Source organism: Micromys minutus (assembly GCF_963924665.1).
Source record: "Micromys minutus genome assembly, chromosome: 19".
Lineage (NCBI taxonomy): Eukaryota > Metazoa > Chordata > Mammalia > Rodentia > Muridae > Micromys > Micromys minutus.
Window position 1 is genome coordinate 40,216,951 of NC_137954.1, and position 19,831 is coordinate 40,236,781.

At 47.6% G+C, this 19,831-nt stretch overlaps 1 protein-coding gene across 3 annotated transcripts in view; it reads right to left on the reverse strand.

Annotated features, from left to right (window-relative positions):
• Positions 1 to 10,922, reverse strand: part of HDAC4 (histone deacetylase 4) — a 234,540-nt gene extending 223,618 nt beyond the window's left edge. For all 3 annotated transcript variants that reach the window (XM_080933234.1, XM_080933233.1, XM_080933232.1), the window contains exon 1: positions 10,708 to 10,922. The gene's annotated coding sequence lies outside the window, so the exon portion shown is untranslated. The remainder of the gene's footprint in view (positions 1 to 10,707) is intronic.
• Between the last annotated feature and the right edge of the window lie 8,909 nt (positions 10,923 to 19,831).

The following is a 19,831-nucleotide window of genomic DNA, read 5'->3' on the forward strand; positions in this document are numbered from 1 at the left end:
GGCAGGAACTGCATTCTCAGAACCGAAGTTGAGTTGAAGAAAGAAAAGGGGGAGGGTAGCTAACAAACAGCATAAACAAGGTCACCTGTCAAGGCAACTGTCAAGCCCACAATATCAACCAGTAGCTAGAACATTCCCTAGCCTGCTCCAGAAGGCCACTTCCTGCCATCCATGATAAAGTTTTCTCTGTGGTTTGCTCAGAAACATAAGTCACCAACACAACCACTAGAGAGTCCTCTACCTTGCCTCCTATGTCAGGAAGCCTATGCAAGGTGTGCAGGTGTCTCTCTGGTCAGAATACTCTCCGTACTAGGCATAGCACACCGAAGCTGAAACAGTAGCATTCTCCCTCCACACACTCTGTGGCTAGCCTGTACCCTGCACCCAGGGATATGTTACTTGATCCTCATGCAACTCAGCATAGTAAGGTCCCACCACTCTGGTTGTGCAGAAAAGAAAACAGAGGCCAGGCAAAGAGCTCACACACAACTGCACCAGATGCACACCTGGCCTGTTTCTCAAAGTCTAAGTTCCTCAGCACATACTTTAGCCCTTCCAACCAAGGCATTACTCCACTGTGCACACCAGTTAATGAGGACAGAAAAGGCACAGGCTCAAAGTAGCTGCAACTTGAACCTATGGGCCTCACCAAAGAACGTGCCATGCTAGGAACATCAGCTTCTTTGATGGTAGGATAGAAGAAGGAGCATCCAAGCCTACAGGGTCCACATGTAATGGCAGGTCTGCTAGACTAAAGAAGCACATCAAGACACAGCTGGCCCCATGTTATGTGGGCCTCAGAAGGCAGTGAGGCTAATTTCCTCATGCTAGGGCAAGGCTGGGAGCTGGGCTGCCAACCTCTGCATTCTGCCCAATATCAAATACCTTCAGAGCCAGAAATTCTCTTATCGAAGCTGTAAATGAACAAACTGGGACCAGGAGGCTGGACAGCTGATGCTGTGGCCTGCTACAGGCTGAAAGACCACAAAGCCCAGACCCTGAAGACTCTCATTCTTATTCCAAAGTAGATTCCTTCCCAACATTCCCTGATGCACAGCAAGGGATCACTGCCTAAGCCTGGGCTGCATTTGTATATGCCTTCTCAGGAGACACTTGGCACCTGCCCACTTCTACCTTGGGCATCCTCAGGCAACGGATAGCCAGAAGGAGCAGGACCAGCCACAGAGGGAAGCTGGCTAGTAGATCTAGAAGCCCTATCCTCTGGGCTTCTGCACAGCTCAGCTACTGGGACCCCAGTCTGCATTCTGTCCTTGTTTACTTAGAACCCCAGGCACGAAAATCTACCTCACTGGGCTGCAACCCAGTGAACATAATCCTTTCTACCCTCATGGCCTACATGTGGAGGTGCTGAGTCCCTCTCTGAGGACATCTGTACTTCCCAGTTAACTAGCAGAGGCAAAATGAAGCAGAACCCCGACTCTTCAAGAGGCTAAGGCAGCTATGTGCACAAACCTCTAGAGAACACCACCCAGGCCCTCCAACTGACCTTGCTGCATACTACACCTCCTAAGCAGATCATTTTTCCCTCACTGAGGATATCACATGAGACTTAGGTCTGCAAAGTAGTTAGCACAGCCTGTGCTGTAAGCCCCAAGCTCACTCAAGGACTGCTCCATAACTGCTGCAGAGACCAAGGAAGTTCCAGGTGCTTCATGATGGCAGCAACCCAGCAACTGCCACCCTCCTCAGCATCCTTTTCCTCTCCCTCCCTCCAGAGAACAGCCATTTCCATAGGAGGAGGCAGATGTCCTAGCCAGTTCCGGAAGAGGCAAGCCCATTACCAGCACGTAGGCTGAGCCACACTGTGCAGTCTGTCTTCTTGTGGCAGTGCCTGACTCAGAGATGTTTTAAGACCAAAGCCAGACAATCCTTCTTAAAGGGCATGCAGCAAAGGAGTCCTGGGACACTTAGCAAGGCCCTGTCACTCATGAAGCTGACTCTCTCCTAAGACCAGGTCCGGGGGGGAGCATCCTTAATACATTGTAGAGGAGCCAGCTCTGCCCTGCTGGAACACTTCCTCCATCTGTACTTGGGAAAGTGGGCCAGTCAATTTCCCAGAGTGCACGATGTCCTTTGTATTGCCATGGAGAGACCTTGTCTGATAAAGCTAACACCAGAAAGATCTCCTTGACACTGAGAGCCACCATATGCTGCCTTTTCAGGCATTTCAAGGGACATCACCCCTACTTCATGCTCCCCATTACTCAGGGGCTGCCTGGCATTTCCAGAGTATATGCTGCTGCCCACAGCAATCCCACGGAGTGTGCACAGGGGCTGCACTCCTCTTTCAGTTCTTCTTGCCCTACACAGCGTCTCTGTCCCTCGATGTGTCACAAGAAATTGTTACATGCCTACAGCACCTCCATCCTGAGCATGCTGCCATGAAGCCTCCCTCCAGTCACTGTTACCTTGGCCAGGATGACAATGGTTCTTGCTCCTATCAAGGGAACACTGAAGCGAAGGTGGAAACACCCAGAAGGCGAGGGAACAGAAAAACCCTTAGCAACTGCATGTGTGACACAGGATCACACAGCTCTTTTCCACAATCCCAGGTAGTCTGCTGACAACAGAGACCTACCATAACAAGGCCGTCAGGTCATTTCACAGCCCCTCTGAAGACAGGGCAGCACTACTGGCCCAGGCACAAAGAGCTGTGCGGGCTCAGTGACAAGACGCCTACAACCATAGGCCAGGCTGTGTCCGCAAGTAGTGACTGTCACAAAGTAGTGCCCTGAGGGGCTCATGGCATTCCAAGAGCAACTATCCTAAGCTCTCAAGTCCACAAGCTAAGTAACAGTCCCTTTGAGGACAAAGACAAATAAATCCTTGTTCCTGAATGACACTAAGGTCCTGCAAGGAGGCCTCCCAACCAGATGCAGATGCAGCGAGACACCCAAGCTGGCACTGGGTCTCAGAAAGTCCTGCAGTTGCATCAAAGGCCTAATCACCAACAACACCTCTGCAAATGGCATGTTCTGCCCATAACTCTATGGCAGCCTACCAGAGGCCTGCCAGCAAAGAGAATGGTGAGCACCATAAGGTGGGGGACACAATAAAAAGACAACAAGAAGAAGGTCAGGCCTCAGGGAGCCCACTTGTCTAGAATAGGCTATGGGAGATTCTATGGAAATTCTCCCTCTACTCTACAGATGACATGAGATAAACCAAGACCACACAACGCCAGCCAGGCAAGGTCAAATGCAGTTCAGCTCAGACTTGACTCGATACTCATGATCTATCTCCAACACTCCAGAGCTGTGGAAAATCAGCTTCAGAACCATTATCCCATACCATAGACAGACAGTACCAAAATCAGCAGAGCCATGCATAAGATGCCACCCAAGCAGTCAAAAGACAAGGCACCTCAGACAAGAAAAGTCCTATTGTCAGCCTCTTTGCTCTTCTAACTATATTACCACTTAGATTCTGAAAGTCCATCACCGAAGTGCACCCAAATGATGGTCATATTCTATCCTAATTGAGGAAATGCTCTTCTTTGAGGACTATTGACTAACTCTAAATCCCAACACCATCCTCCACAAGGCCCAGCACTGTGGCCTGCTCCATGCCAGCTGCTGGAAAGAACAGCCAGCCCTGCTTTCTGGGGACTTCAATGGGTACCAAAGTACAAACCTTTCAGGTCAGCTGCCACTTCAGCTGACAACTACAGGAGGCACTGGGGCTCCTGCAAAATGTACAGGGCAGTAAATATGAAAGGCAACAACCTGCTCTGTGAAAGGAACTCACCAAAAAAGCTGAGAACTTGGCAGCCCTGGATGTGTCGCTCCAGCTCAGAGAGGCAGGCAAAGAGTAACATAGAAGGTACAAAAGTGTCCAACAGAAAAGGGACAGAGACCACCAATGCCAGTTCTACCCAGTACAGACCTCACAGAAATGTCATAGCAAAAGAAGCCTCATCCACTGTGGCATTTACCAACTATTTCCTAAGCTCTTTAAAGTCCAAGAGTAACTTAGACCTACCCTGCCGACTGTACCCCCTGCCTACAAGGCCACAGCCCAAACCTGAACTAGTAAATCACAGGAATCTAGCATGAGTTCAGAGGTAAGCAAACTTTAAAGGGTGCCCCATAGATAGCACAGAAGAGCAGGGACTGCGTGTTTTGCCACACTCTGCTGATCTGCTCAATACCACACTTCTATAGTAACATGGGCCGACAAGCAATGGCATATAGTACTGGCATTGCCGCAGACTGTGATATCAAGGTGAGAGATTTTCCTCTCCTGGCTCCCAGCAAGCATCTCCCCTGAATAAGCTTCTCTGAGAGGTCATGGGTGGGCCACAGAGAAAGCTCTCAGCAGCACAACTTCAAAGAGGGAGTGAGTCCCCTCCCCTCAGCCTGCAGCTCCTGCCTCAGAGTGGAGTAACCAAGCTTGACACAAGGGGCCTCCACGATGATGCTTACACCCTAGCCCTAGCACACACTCTAGGGAGAGCCCAGCCATATCATAGGATACCCAGGAGCCTCTAAGATATGCCTCAACATGGTCAGAGAGGTCACTGCCAGGCACAGGAATAAGAAACAGAACTGAGGAGGTGCAGCCACATTAGACACCAGATAACTGCTCTGCTGGGCACAGCAGTCCTTCACAAGGACAAGCCCCCTGCAGCCAACACAATACTCAGCTCTTCTCTGCTCACACTCCAGCTAAGCAGTCCTCGGAACTGGGCCATCATCCCATGAGGGCATTCCCACCCTGATGCAGTCCCACCACTGTGACTCTCTGACTCAAAGACCAAACCTATTCACTATCAAGCACACACCCCCAGCCCTGCCAACCTGCTTGGGCCTCTTACCACCCTCTCAGCCTCTGCACTTCATGCTTCACACAACCCTGGTTCTTGGAATGGCAACCATATGCACCTGTTGTGTGTCTGTTGTTCCTTCTAGGTCCCTATCTGCACCTGTTTCTTTCTGGTGGCCAGTGGTAAGGTTTGGGATCTTCAGACCTCTGTGCCAGCCACAAAGCAGGTGTTCAACGGAGTCCCGTGTCCTGAGCCTAATCTAAAACCATAGCCCAGGCTTATGTGCAGGACAAATACTTAGAAAAGACCTAAAAGATCCATTAGAAATATTCACAATCTTCTTCAGCACCAGTGACCAGGGGTAAAAGAAGCAGAAAAATTTCTGTTTCAAAAAGAATTACTATAGCAAAAAGGCAGCCTATAAAACCAATGAAGGAGTCACCATTCCCTCACCACTGGGGTGGTGCTCCCACTTGGAATGCTGCTTCAGGCTTTCAGGCCCTAGATGATTTATTGTCTCAAGCTTAAACATCAATCCAACAAAAGCTCTTGACTCGCACAGCCGGAATACTTCATAGACAACAGTAAACTAACAAAGCCCAACACGCAGCTTTAAACAGAGCAGAATCTAGAATGTTTATGTATGCAACCATATTAAGGGATCATGTTAAAATTATGAGGTTAAGTAAGAAATGATTAAGTCATGCTATTAATTTCAAATTAAAACAAACAGGAAAAATGTCTTTAGCAGGAGCAGCAGCGTGCCACCTTGAATACCACAGGCAGTCCCTTCCACCCACCCCAGGGACAAGCTGGGAGCATTTGCCCTGGCAATGCACAATGGCCCATTTGCTATTTGGCAGCTGTGTGTAAGCCCTTTCTGCCTCTCACTCCTTGCTACATCACAGAACCCACTTCACTTGTATTTATGGATCTACTTAACAGCGTGTAATCTCCAAAATCAGGAGCAAGAAGTTCCCAGATGCTTGGGGGGGAACAGGCAATTCCAGAACACAAGCAGAAAGCACAGGGGCAATGATCTGGGCATACCCAGCTCTGCTTCCAAGGCCTACATGGCACTGCCCAGACATTCATCAGGTACCTGAGCCACCATGTACCAAGCACAAATCAGGCATGAGGCACTCTTGGCCTTTTGACTCCCTGAAGTCTTCATCCAGCAAAAAATGAATGTCACAATAAGCTAGTGAAATTGCACAACTGGAGAACATAAAAAAGGAGTAAGAAGGCCTTTGAGCTAAGCTGAATACAAGACTGAAGGAAGGACATGAACTGGAGGACTGGGGGAGACAGACGAAATGGGAGCAGTATGTGCAAAGGCCCTAGCCGGAGAGGACCAAGAGGAAGAGAGGACTCAAAGCAGGCCGGAGTGAAAGCTCAGCAACGAGGCAAAGACCATGAGTGAAGGCTGGGAAGCCAGAGACACAGACTCACAGGCTTGCTGGGTCTTCCAGAGAAGCCCTGACAGGATGGAGCAGTAGGTCAACTAGAAACTGCCTGCAGCACAGACTGCAACAGAGCAGAGCAGACCCACGAGGCCAGCTCCACTTTGGAGAGCTTAGGAGTGACTCAGAGCAACAGTCTCAGATTCTTCTACTGCTCAGAGTTATCACCAGCCTCCCAAGGACCCGCTTATTCTCCTCTGAAAAACATTAGAGCAGGATCAATTGTTTTAATACTACCATTATATCATTTTAAATTTTTCTATACTGCAAAAATAGATAACCAACACCAGCATGAATAAACACAATGGCAGTCCCTTATGCCTCATTTTCCTGATGTCCCAATGGCCATCAATATCACCTTGGAAACTCATTAAAAACCAGAAAGCCAGTCTGCAGACTGCTCTAGGCCAAATGTCTCTGCATACCATGCACAGGGAGATTTACCTGCAGCAACAAGGGTACTCAGAGCTGTGCTTCTGCAAATGGCAGAGCCCATATCCGGCAAGTACTTGGGTATCAATGTGCTTACCACAGTCATTAGAATAAATCCTAAGATTCAGAACTGTCACTTGAATGAATGGCCATTTAAATCTTTGATACTTCCCTGGAAATTAAATATTGTGTATGATAATGTATTGTTTTCTCTACAGAACAAATGTGTGTATTCCTAATGTTTACACTGTGCTTCCTAGGCCCCAGTCTAAGCATTTGTTACATATAACTTGTTAAACTCTAGGAAGCCATATCCTTATCACAGTTGTGGGTGTTGTTATCAATCTCACTAATACAAAGGGCACAGATGTAATCTCCTGTACAGTGGGTTACTGCTAGGCTCAGTCTTTTCTCTTAGCTGAAGAGATCTGCCTACCTGCATTCCTTGCTAATCTTGCAACAGGGAAGCTCATCCTTTTATTGTTAGTTTGCAAACAGCTCTTTATATATACTGGCTATTAATCTCATTTTTTTCTCTCGTCTCTGAATCTTGGTTATAGAGTCTTTCTCCAAAGATTGTTCTTCTTACTATCAAATCTGCCAATATTTTCTCTTAAGGCTCTGTCTTGGTTTTAGAATAAGAACACTTGAGTGCTATAGTTCTTCAGTTTGTGGTCCTCAAATACATTCTTCCAATAAAAACTTCCCACTTAAGTAAGACTGCCAGCAACACTAAGCAGCTCTGATGAAATGGACAGACAGACCATAGGCTGTCTGTCTGCCGCCACCCACCTGCTCCCAGACAGCCTCGGAACTTCTCAAGAGCCGAGCAAGCAAGGGACAGGATGTAACAACCACCAGCTAACTGGGTTGTTCTGATGTCTGTGATGCTAGCGATTGAACCCAGAGCCTTGCAATGTTACACAGAAGACACAACGAAAGACAGCATGAAGACATTAAAGTTACTTCCCTAATTCGGATGAAACCCAGAGAGTGGCGATAGCTCGGAAGGGCAGACAACCTAACACTACACTGAGAAGGTATTCCAGATTATCTTCTCAAAGTAGCTGTGCTTTTCCAAACAACCAACACTGACTTTCCTTGCACACAGTCATCCTGGGCCCAAAGCAGAGGTGAAGAACTCACTCAGCCTTTGGGACTCAAGGCTGCCATTCCTCTCACACATCCCTGCTTTCAAGGGTACATACCATCACCCAATTCTCATAGCTATGGGAGCAGTAGAGGAGACTTAGATGGAACGTGCTCAAAGAAAGGCCCACAGCCCTTATTGGGTGCTCATTTAAATACTTGCTACTGATCCGTGTGATCTCCCTGATCCAGAGAAGACACTCTAATCTACTCAGGAGCTTACAGTGTTCTAACCTGGTCCAGTTACTTCTCAGTGGAGGCCATTTGTGTGGACCCTGGTCCGGCCTTCCAGGAAGTAAGGAGGCATGTCAGAGAGGCAAGGGTGGCAGCAAAGCCAAGAGCAGCTGCAGATACCAGACCACATTCCACCCTAAACAAAGCCCATCCTGCTCACAAACATGAGTCCAAGAGCAAACAACTGACCTCCTGACAGACAGCTCAGTAAGTTCTGCAGGAATGGCCTAGGGTCTGTCCAAATGCAGCAGCACTTCTGACTCTGCCCCTTAGTCATTTGAACTGAAGGTCTGTCACACTTAAAGCCTAGAGTTGGATGGTCACTGGAGACCAAAACAAAGCCACTCCAGAAATCTCCTTGGGGCCCCTACACCAGGACTGGGTTACAACCAATGGGACATAAGCTCAACTCTGGATTCACCCTCTGAAGCCTGCAGTAACCCCAGGGCCCAGAAACATCAAAAACCCTGATCCTGGGACTGAGCCCCCCACCCCCAATTTTCCTGTGCAGCAGGTGTCTCTCATTTCTGCATCTCCTTGGCTCCCTACATCAGGTATTAATGTATTACTTATGGCAGCTTCAGTTCTGAAAAACCAGCCGTTTTCAATAGAAAATGGCATGGACGAGGCTCGACAGGAGTGATGAAATTTTCTTCTGCTCCGGCAATTAGGACAGCACAAAGTCGCCTTTCCTTTGGTGCCACCCCCAACATCAAAGGATTGGAATTCAAAGCCATTCATGCTGCATTGAAACCTCACAATGAGGCTGGAAAATGGAAGTCGATTACTGGGCAAAAATATGCAGTAGTTAAAAGGAAAGAGTTATAACGAAATTAAGCTGCAGCAGCCCCATGATGTGTGGAAACTTCCAGCACCAGAGCTCTTGTGGTAAACATCAAGAGGAGCATCCTCCTAACACAGGTTTGAAACCAAAGTGAAGCTAGGTGCCAGGACCCCGATGAAGACAGAGTAGCATGTTCCCCTGGTTCCTGAGGTGCCATCTGGGGGCTTTATATGCTGCACAGCTCTCTGACGAGCAAACCACAGAACATTCCTGCTAGGGCTGCTTTGGTCACATCTGTCCTTGGTTCCTAGGCTTTCCAGTCCTGTCTGCAATCCACAGTCATTTTTCTCCCCCACAGGGCTCCCAGATACCCTGTAAGCAGCCAGCAGACCCCTAAAGGGGGCAGTGTTACCTCTGCCTTCTAGCAAACCCAGCCTCTTCTGGGTGATTACTGCTCTTCAGGAAGGCATTTGATCTTTAAAAGAAAAGCCAGAACACAGAAAACCAGAGAAGTCTTACAGTGTGTTGGGTGTGTGTTTTTAAAGCATGAAAATACTTCCCTCCCACACAAACGGGGAGTTCTTCTGGGGAAAGATGCCACAGATCCCGAGGAGTGGCAGATCTGGGAAAGCGAATGGATCTTAAAAATAGACAATTGAACCTAGACTAGAGCTGCAGAAGCTACCTGGGGGGGAAAAATGAGAATTTTTAACTAAATCTCACATATTTTTTTGATATCCAAAACTCCATTCCGATGAAACTTCTAACTGGGTGGCATTTTGCATTTCCAATTATAATGGAGTAATTGTGTTGCCATAGAGACTGCAAAATTCTGCAATAACTTTTGCTGCCTTGTAACTGTAATAGTGTATATTTGTGTACAAGCAGCTGAGTTTTCTTAATTCAACCTCTTTGCCTCTCCACAAGCACAACCCCACCAGCACCACCACCACCTTTCCGGATGGATTTTGAAACCACCACACTAGCTTTCATCAAGCCGGTCCTGAAATAATGCACGGAATTATCAGAAGCAATTAAAACTCCTGGCAACCTCGATCATATCACGGAGGAAAAACCGAAACCAGGTCAAGGTGCAAGCCGCCAGCATCCCCCTAGCCCCAAAGTGCGACAGGGCCATGGCTGTTTACAAGTTAATACTCGCAGGCCTTAAATGCTTAGGTGGTTTGTGGGAACAGGCAAAAAAGCCTGAGCAAAGAAAAGCAGGGAGGCAAAGTGACTACACAGGCCTTTCCTTCCTCCCGGAGCAGGCAGAGTGGCTCTCGGAAAGCAATTAGGTAGGTCTCTACAGTAATGCAATTAGGATTTAGTTAAGAAAGTCATTAGTTCTAAAATAACTTAAGTTTAATTTCTGCGACGCTTTATTTGAAAATCGTGTCACAGCAGGTCAATTTACAGCATGCAATAACCAAAACACTGCTATCAGCGGCTGCAAGTTATTAACAAATTCTCGATGTGCATTAAACACGGATTCCACACCCGGCCTTTCCGACCGACTCCCGCGGTGTGGGCTTTAGCCGTGCCTTCGGAACCCTCGCTCAGGGTGGACACCGGGTCGTCTCCCGGGCTAGCGCAGCTCCTCGCTAGCCCAGCGACGGTCCGGGCCCAGACGCGGCCCCCGCCCCGCCGCCGCCGAGGGGCGTTTTCTGCAAACTCACAGGCTGACAAAGTTACATAAACGCCACGGCCCCCGCCCCCGCGCGCCCACCTGCCCGCCCGCCGGCGCAGGCCGCTCTCCCGCCCGCCAGCCCGCGGCGCAGGGCCCCGAGGCCTCGGCGGAACCGGGCGTCCACCTGCCGCCAGCAACCGGGCGGCGCGGACAATGACGGCCGGTGGCTTACCGCGGCGGCGGCGGGCCGCGTCTAGCCCTGCTCGGGCGCTCCGAGCCGCATCTCCTCAGCCTGCGCCGCCGCCGGCGGGCGGGCGGGCTCGGGCGGCGACGGCGACAGCAGCCGCGTTGAGCGGGCCGGGCGTGAGGCGGCGCGGCGACGGCGGCAGCGCGAGCAGGCGCGCGGGCTCGGGCTCGGGCGGCGGCGGGGATGGTGCTCCGCGGCAGCGGCCCCACAACCTCCCCTCCTCATTCACAAAAAATTGACCCACGTTGAACCATGATGCTGCTCCCCCTCGAGCGCAGAGCCGCGCGGGGATAGGCCGCGCCCTACGCCCGTCAGGCGCCCCAACCCCGCCCCTCCCGCCGGCGGCCCGCCAGCCATTGGCTGCAACGGCTTTGCGTCACCTCCCCCCGTGGGCCCCGCCCCCTGCCTGATTTCTAATGAAGAAAACGTCAATTACGGCTCAGCCCCGCCTCCAAGAATTCAGTTACCCCTTCCATTGGTCCGAGAGTCCTAAGTCCGCCCTACAATAGCCCAACAGCCAGCCCCGCTTCGCGGGCGCTGCAAAGGGACTCCGCCTTTGTCCGCCCTCTCTCAAAAGTTACAAACCCCATTGGCTCCTGGCATTGTCAATTCTAATGAGCGGGGCGTACCGAGGACTCTCCAGGCGCCAGCTCTGAGAGCTTTGCTGTCGAGAAAGAGCAGGGAGCTGGTGCGCGTAATGACTGTTGCCGTGGACAGACCGCCTCGGCAGCCCGCGGCGCTGCCCGGGTCAATACAAAGTGCCTGAATTCCTGCCTCATGCTCTAAGTGGGTGCAGAGGAGCGCACACTGAGGCGGGGGCCCGGCAAGGCCTGGCTACAACCTCCATCTTGGTCAAGGCACAGGTCACGTGGGCTGCGTGCGGGGGACGCTGAGCCCAGAGGGAATGCGCAGGCGCAACGGGCCCCGCCCTACCCCGGGGCAGGCGCGCCGCTTGGGGGTGCGGCTGTGGCTATGGAGCCTTGCGTGGCCGTGGGAACTGAGGATTCAGAGACCTTTGCTGTTGTTGAGGTGTAGGCCTTGGGCCGCCGCCACCGCGTCCCGTTTTTGCTGAGACCACCCCTTTGCTGGGGTTCTTCTAGACCTGGGCCAACCGCCTACAATTAATTGGTGTTCCCGGGTGTGGATGGGTGTGAAAGACCCTGCTTCTGACGCCCCTGGGTTCATTTCCTTTCATCAGGACAGTAGTGCAACTTCTCATCAGTGTGCATGGTATTTCCAGAATCCAGAACGAAGGAGAGCATCTGGTCCACCCTACATGACCTGACTGTCCTAGGATGCTGGCCTATTTACTAGGTATTGACTTGTAGGAGTTGAATAGAGATCTAACCTTTTTTTTTTTTTTTGACCCATGATCAGGGGAATAATTGAAGGTATGTGGAGAAAACAAGTTCCAAAATCCAATAGATTCATTATCTCAGGGTAATAGTGGATTAGAAAGCTTCGTTCAGTGGGAGGGATTCATACTCTAAGATAGCTCAGCTGTGAAGCCAAGGGATGAATTGTGGAATCAAAAAGAGTAGGAGAAAATGACCGCACTTAGGAAGGAGTGCTAGTGCAGCTGCTTATAGAAAAGTACACTCCCAAATTTACATACAAAATAATGCAGGATCTGCAGCCTGCTAACATTTAGATGAAACATGAAGTTCAAGAAGTACTTGAAAGGATAAAGACGTGCAATAATCAGAGATTTGATGAGTACAAACCTGAACAAAAGTTACTTGAGAAAGTTCTGGAATATAGTCTTAGATGCAATTACTTTCCAATGATAGCGTTTAGTTCCAGGGACGGGAGGAGTGTTGCTGTGTGTCGATTAGACCTCACAGAATTGTGTTTGGTACATGGAAGGGCTCTAGCAGCAAACAAAATGTGGAGGAGAGGAACCCCAACACCACCCAGGGTCTCTATAATAAACCTATTTTACAGAGTCCCAGTCTCAAACAGAGGCTCATGTTAAAAACCAGGAGATCAGAAATAAAGACAGACCCCTAATACAAAAACACCCACGAATTAATAGAAGCCCACCAATTAAAAATGAAACACAAAAACTACTTTCCAACTGGAGATAGATAGAACACACCTGACTGGCACAAACAAGACTCTGGGTTTCCTTCCCAAAACTGAGAGTGGTCAGGCTCAGTCATAGTCCCAGTATCTAAGAGCTTGGAAGTAGAACCATTCTAAGCTGCTTGGTAAGATATATGCTTGAGACTCTGGATTTGATCACTAGCACCTAGAGAGGAAAAAGCTTGCAGGCATACTAACAGCAGTAGTGAATGTGCACTAAGTGTGCAGTAGGTATTGGGTTAAGAACATTACTTTAGAAGACACAGCAGAAAATTCCCAATCATATCAAACAGCTATAACTTCAAACGCAACTGGGAGTTGGCGTGATTGGAAAGATGAGCAGGTAAGAACAGACAAGAAGAATAAAGGCATAATCACTCCCAGAAAATAAACAGGCTTTTGGGTAGAAATGGATGGACCTGTCTGTCCCAGCTGTCACTAATCAGCAGCCTTCTGAGCAAAGGTCTAGGCCTGAAAAGTTGTTAGTTATTTGTAATATTAATCCTACAGACTTAAAAAGTAATGAAGATAGCTTTTCAAGTCAGTGAAAAAAGATGACAGGCAAACTGCTAATCATTTGGGAGGAAAAAAAGTGATGAATTTCTACCTCATCAAGAAGAGAAAGTCCTAAGCATGTTTTTAAAATACTTTTTTAAAAAAGTGTTAGTGGGCATATTTGTCAGGCATACTATTAGCCAACATAAAAGAAAGTACTGATCACTTGTCTTAATTAAAATCGTTAACATAATAAGCAGAGAAATAGACAAACCCTGATTGTGAAATACCCAAGAACACTACTCAGCATTATAAAGTAAACCACAGGCAAATGAATGTGGATAGCTTGGTGATGAAACCAGACAGCAGCAGAACACCCAGGAACCAGGGAACCAGAAAACAAAAGGGTGCTCTACTGGATGGTGGCAGAGGTTTGTCTGGGAAGTGTAAGGTAGAGTTTTAGAAAGGGAAGAAGACAAGTACACAGGGTATGGAATACAGCTTGCATGACAGTAGTTCCCTTTCAAAGCTCACTGGAGCTAAGAGCTACGCCTTTTTCAGACAGGCTTTACCTGAAAACAATTCTGCAGGAAGTGGCTGCCTCACTTTTGAGGCATCAGAACACAAATGAGGCTTAAAACAGGGAAAGGCTTGCATCATCTTCAGAGGCTGGTCTTCACAGGAAGGAGGCTTTCAAAGCCAAGACAAGGACTGGATTCCAAGCCAAACAAGCAGAGACAAAGACAAGAAAACAAAAGAAGGAACGCCCAATGAACATGACAGAATGTTCTATTCCTTAATAACAGGAGAAAAGCAACACTTTATCTGTTGATAAAAGGAAAAGTGAAGACATAAACACATTACACCGTCACTAAGTGTCATCTGATGGAAACTTTTAGACAATTTCTCAACTACACACACAGATGAAACCTTAAATTTTGTATATTTTCAACAAGTGATTCTAGGTCTTGAAGTCTATTCTAGACAGCATGGCTGCCAGTCAGCTTCTAACTAAAGATTCACAGAAAAGAAAAAATGAAATGGTTGGGTTCTACAAGAAACTCATCGAGGAAAAACGATTGCTAGCAAGCCTGAGGATCTGCATTCAATCCCAGAGACCACAGGGTGAAGAATAAACCCCACTCTTGCAAATTCTCCACTGACCTCCACATCTGCCATGGCATGCACATACATGCACGAATACACACACGTACACACACACTAAAATATGATGATTTATATTAGTGGTGGGCTTTTTCCATTGCAGTTTATATTGGTGAGTTGTCATGTATTGTTTGAGCTTCACTGAAAAGTTGGTGTGGAAAGCAGGTTGCCCTCCACTCCAGACCCAAGCATGTTTATGTCAAGTGTCCTTAAAACCCCCTGTCGTAGGTCAGGCTGGTCTCTGGCTCTGTAACACAGAAAGGGAAAACAGCAAGGAACTAAGGGCATTGAAGACATTATGTCCTTGAGAACAGCTAGAAGGTAGACTATTTACATGAGAGATTACTATTGTTTATCCCATAATATGAAAATGCCTGTAGTAAGAAAGAGAAAGCTAACATTCCTCCATGGTGAGGACTTGTACCCAGACTCTCACAGTTGAGAATGCTGGTTGACTGCCTCAACTTACACAGTTAGTTTCACCTGGATAATTGTGGCTAATCTGATGATATTGTCTATCTCTTGCCATTTGTCTGTTTACTTGGGAGCCTTACCTAAAGAGACACTGTACTCTGAGAACTCTGCCTGGATTCCTTAACTGGGCTTCTGTTGTCACTTTTTGCTGGATGTTGTAAGCCCCAGGATTTGATGTCATGACCTTTTGTTTGCTTTCTTAGTTGGGCTACTCAAGTTGTCTCTGTTGGAACGGATGGCCCTCAAAACAGCACCAAGCCACCTAGAGATGGAATTCCATGATCCAGGATGTAGAGCATGTTCTGAAGGAAGAGCTATGGGCCTGGGAGATGCACTACCCCTTGGCACCCCAGACTTCTTATGCCAGCATATGGCTGTGGGAACATGAGAGGCAGGCCTTGGATTCTGAAAAAGTCCAACAAAACCATTTTGAAGTAGAGACAGGCCTCTGCCAGAAAAAAGCAGGCTGGCTTGGCCAGGACTCTGGGCTAGTTTAGTCTCCTTCACGAAGTGACAAGGAAGAACAGAAACTCGTTCAGTCAAGTGCTGAGAGAACGACTGGGGACCCCAGCCTCGTGTTATGGTAGATAGGCTAGTCGGTCCAGCCTGAAGAAGGGTAAGGGGATAAAGGTGACAAAAATAACACTGGATATACTTCCCAACAGCCAGGTCAAAGGGTAGGGCATTGGAAAACTTGAGTAGGAACAGCCAAAGAATTGCTATGGACCTGAGACCAGCCAAACCAAAGTCAGGATCCATGTAACAACTCAGGGTGACTGGGGCTTGCAATACTCAAGGGACCCTGTTGTAGAAAATTTGTATGGTGGACAAATAGGCAATTGGTATAAAAAAAAAGAGCAAAAACTAAGGATCCCAATGGGACACTATGGATGGAGGACAGAGGCTACAGTTCACTCAGAGATTCAGGCTTTATGTAGAAAAGGGATGGTAAATAGAAAAAGACAGAGTCACAACCATGGAGGTGTCCAGGAGTTGGGCAGCAGGTGACTTTCTAAGAAATGGAGACACAGAATGAAAGAAAGATGTTGTCATTCTCAGAAAGAGGACAAAGTCCAAGATTCTACAGAGGAGTATACTAGCTTACAAAATATCTAGGGTTGTGGCCTAAGTGATAGCCCTTGAGAACAGACATAACTAGATGAACAAGAAATGAAAAGGACCCCCAGCACAGAAGCAAAATAAACCTAAAGATAAGAAATCTAACATGCATAAAACCCTGGGTTTTGGCTCCCATTAGGGAGAAGAAACCTACATAGATGTGTTTTTCAGGCAAACAACTGCCCTGGTCTTTCTAAGTCAAGCTCTAAGTGCACAAGGAAGGGGATGGAGTTTGTATCCTCACAGAGCACAGAGTGGAGAAAGCAAGCCCTCGACACAGGAAGACAAGATGAAGTTATCTCTGAGAAGTGCAGCAGGCTGTTCTTACTCTAGACTGGTCTAGGCAACCTACAGCATGTGGACTCAGGCCCAGACACTGACACAAAAATGAGTCCCCATGGGGGAGTCTTGAGGTTTCTGGTAGTAGCACAACTCCCAACCCAGGTTCTCAAAGATTCCCAGCAATAGTCTCGCTCATGGTGAGCTCATAACCAAAACTTAATACAACCTAAATGTTTTATATAGAATGTGAAATTTTATATAAACTTATAAGACCCATAGGAAATGATTCACTGTGAGCAACTGCCAGCAGACAAATAAAAAATATGGGGCTTGCCCCTCCCAAGACATGGGAGTAAAGTTAGAAAGTATTAAAATAAGTGTATTAGAAATTGCTAAAGATGTTAAGGAATGCGACACTAGATATGTAACCAAATGGTGAGACGCTATGAAAAAGGAGCACCGCCTTTCTTAACCAGTGGAACATCTAGGCATGAAGAATGCATTCATTAACATCAGAAATGCAGTGGGGGATGAAATAATACTCAATGATGTTGTTGGTGACTTAGAAATGGATCTGAGAAAACCATCCACCGGCAAACCAGAGAACCCACGAGAGAGCTGTGCTTCTTTCTCAGAATAGGAGCCACAAGTATACCTGGATGTTCCTATTCCTCATGAAGTGTCACTTGTCTAGGGCTGTACCCTCTGGACAACTGTCAAGGGGAGTCAGCAGCCAGGCAGTGCTCTCCTGCCTCCCTAAGCCGGTTCCTGGTTGCTGGGTCAGAAAAACCATTCCTCCACAATGCCTGAGCTTTGCATGGTATCAGGAAGCAAATCAGGATGAGCCCTTACCTCAGCCTTGTTCAGCATCTTCCCCTACTGTTGCCTTTAGAGCAATGTCTCTCCCGTGTGTATGAGATCCTGTAACTCAAACTGGACCTTGATTTCACAGAAAGCAGCAAAGTGGGAAGAGAGGGGGAAAAACAATGGTAGGGTGGATGTCCTAAAATGCCTGCAGCAGTGGCTGTTGGCCTTCTAATGCTGTGACCCTTTAATACAGTCCCTCATGTTGTGTTGACCCCCCAACCATAAAATTATTTTGTTGCTACTTCATAATGTAAATTTGCTTTTGTTATGAATTGTAGTGTAAATATCTGATATGCAATCTCCAAAGGGATCACAACCCACAGGTTGAAAACAACTGGCCTAGAGGAAGGAGCTCCTCAGATCCAAAAATCTCTATCAACTCTAAAGATAGTCTCTAACAGATAACATAGGCATGACACTGCACCATGTCAACTAGGTAGAAGCTTCACAAGAGTCACCAGGGAAAAGTGAAAACTTGCCTCTGAAGACATAAGGGGACTCATCATGGGAACTGCAGAATCCCTTAGTGACAGATTTTAATGTGGAGCAAAGAGCCTGGTCGCCTAATAGACTGGGCCAGTTGAATCTCCACTCAGTGACAAGGAAGAATGGAAACACATTCATGCTAACACTGAAGGAACTTACTACCAAAGGCCACTCGTGAAGAGAGATGAAAAGGGATACTACTGGCTCCAGAACACAGCATGCTCACCAAGTAGGTTCCATGAAGCATCAGTACCTGCAGGTTGGCTGTCCAAAGGACTGGGTTGACAGAGACATGGGGCCGTCCTCTCAGCCAGTGTAGAGAAGGGCACACAGGACAGGAGTAAGTGAGATCCTGCCTCTGCATCCTTAGTGTATCTGCTACAGTGTATGAATCAGACAGCTGACTTAAACTTTGCAGTCAGACGTTGCATATTTCTGAACTCTCAACTTCTGTGGGTCAAGTCTCCTCAGGCTGCACTCCTATTATAAGCCAAGACTGCACACTGGTGAGGCTCAGGGTCCTCTTCCAACTACCCTGGCTGATGCCAGGACTCAGTTCTTTGTAATGGTAGTGCTGGAGCCCCAGCTTCCTGAAGCTATCAACTGAGACCTTTCTGGACTCTTAAAGGCCGCTCTAAGTTCTGTTTCTTGTCTCTCCACAGGGTAGTCTGTGCTTCTAAAGCCAGCAGGACAATCTCTCCAACTCAGCCTCCCTTGACTTCTGAAAGTGTTCCCGATTATATCAGGCCCACCAAGGTCTCCTTTAAGATTAACTCAAAATCCCCCTGATTCAGTCAGAGTCCGTGAGGCATCTGCAACATCCCTGCAAAATAGTGAAGAGCAGTACACAGCTGCCAGAACCTGCCACTTCACCAGAATGGCCTTCTGATCTCTAGTGTTTCTTCCTGGAGTTGAGTGTTACTCTCTCTGGGCAGAGAAACAAAAGAAGAAAAAACTAAAGAAATAGAAAAAGAAAAAAAAATTCTTTAGTGGAAAGTCACAGCCCAGAGACTGCCTTACAAATAACCCTATTAAAATAATCCTCATTTCCTTTAGCTTCTCCACATAACTTTGTTACTTTCTATAATTGCTTCTTTCTGTCTAGGCCAGTACAAAAGCACTTAGGTTTTGCTAGTTGGGGCCTTCCTTTTCTAAGAGCACTCTGGGTCATGTAAATCCTACAATAAGTAAACCTATGTGCTTTCCACCTGTTCACCTGGTGTAAGCCCAAAGACTCCTTCTTCCTAGATGGAACTTGGGAGGGAGAGGCAAAACTTTGCCTCCAAGCCCTTTCTGTGCATAAATCCTGCCCACACTCACCTGACTCTGGGACCACCTTTCACTTTTGTGAATGCTGTTCAGAGGCTCAGTCCAACTTAGGGTTCTGCAGCCCCGCCTTTATCCTTCTCCAGCCTGAGTGTGTCTCATGCTAAGCCAGCTGTATATGTTTACATCTGTCTTGTGGCCTCATACATTCTCTCCATCTGTTCTTTTCTGCAACAGAGCACCTGAGACTAGAGATTCATCTAGAAGAGACAGTTATTAAGCTTACAGAGGCTAAAAATCCAAGATCTATTAGCCTCATCTGCTTGGCTTCTGATGAGGTCCTCAGCTGCTCCACACATGGTAGGAAAAAGCATAAGGGCAAGAGTGTGTTCAAAGAATGAGGGGGTGGGGCGGCAAGCAGAGGAACCATGTAAGCACCAGGGACAAAGTACAAAGTGAAGTTGGGGAGGGGGGTATGATAACTTACACAGTCTCAGGGGGGCTGTATTTTTCTCTTGAGTGGAGTTAATGACTTTAAGTCATTATTTGATATTTAATGACATTAAGCCCAATGATTTAACGACTTTTTAAAAGTACCACTGCCTCCTCTCAGCATAATGCACTGGGGACTAGGTTTCCAACACAAGAACTGGGGTAGGGGATAAGGCATATTCAAACCATTGTATGTGACTATGGCTGGCTTTTATAAGTGGCCCATGTATTTCTAAAATGAATGATCCCGTAATCTCAGAGTGTGCAGTTCTCCTGAACCATGAACATCAGTTTGGCTTGGGATATATGTACTTCAGATGGCAGAGCCCTGAGAGATACGAACATCATGGGGAATTAGTATGGTAGGAAAAGCAAATGA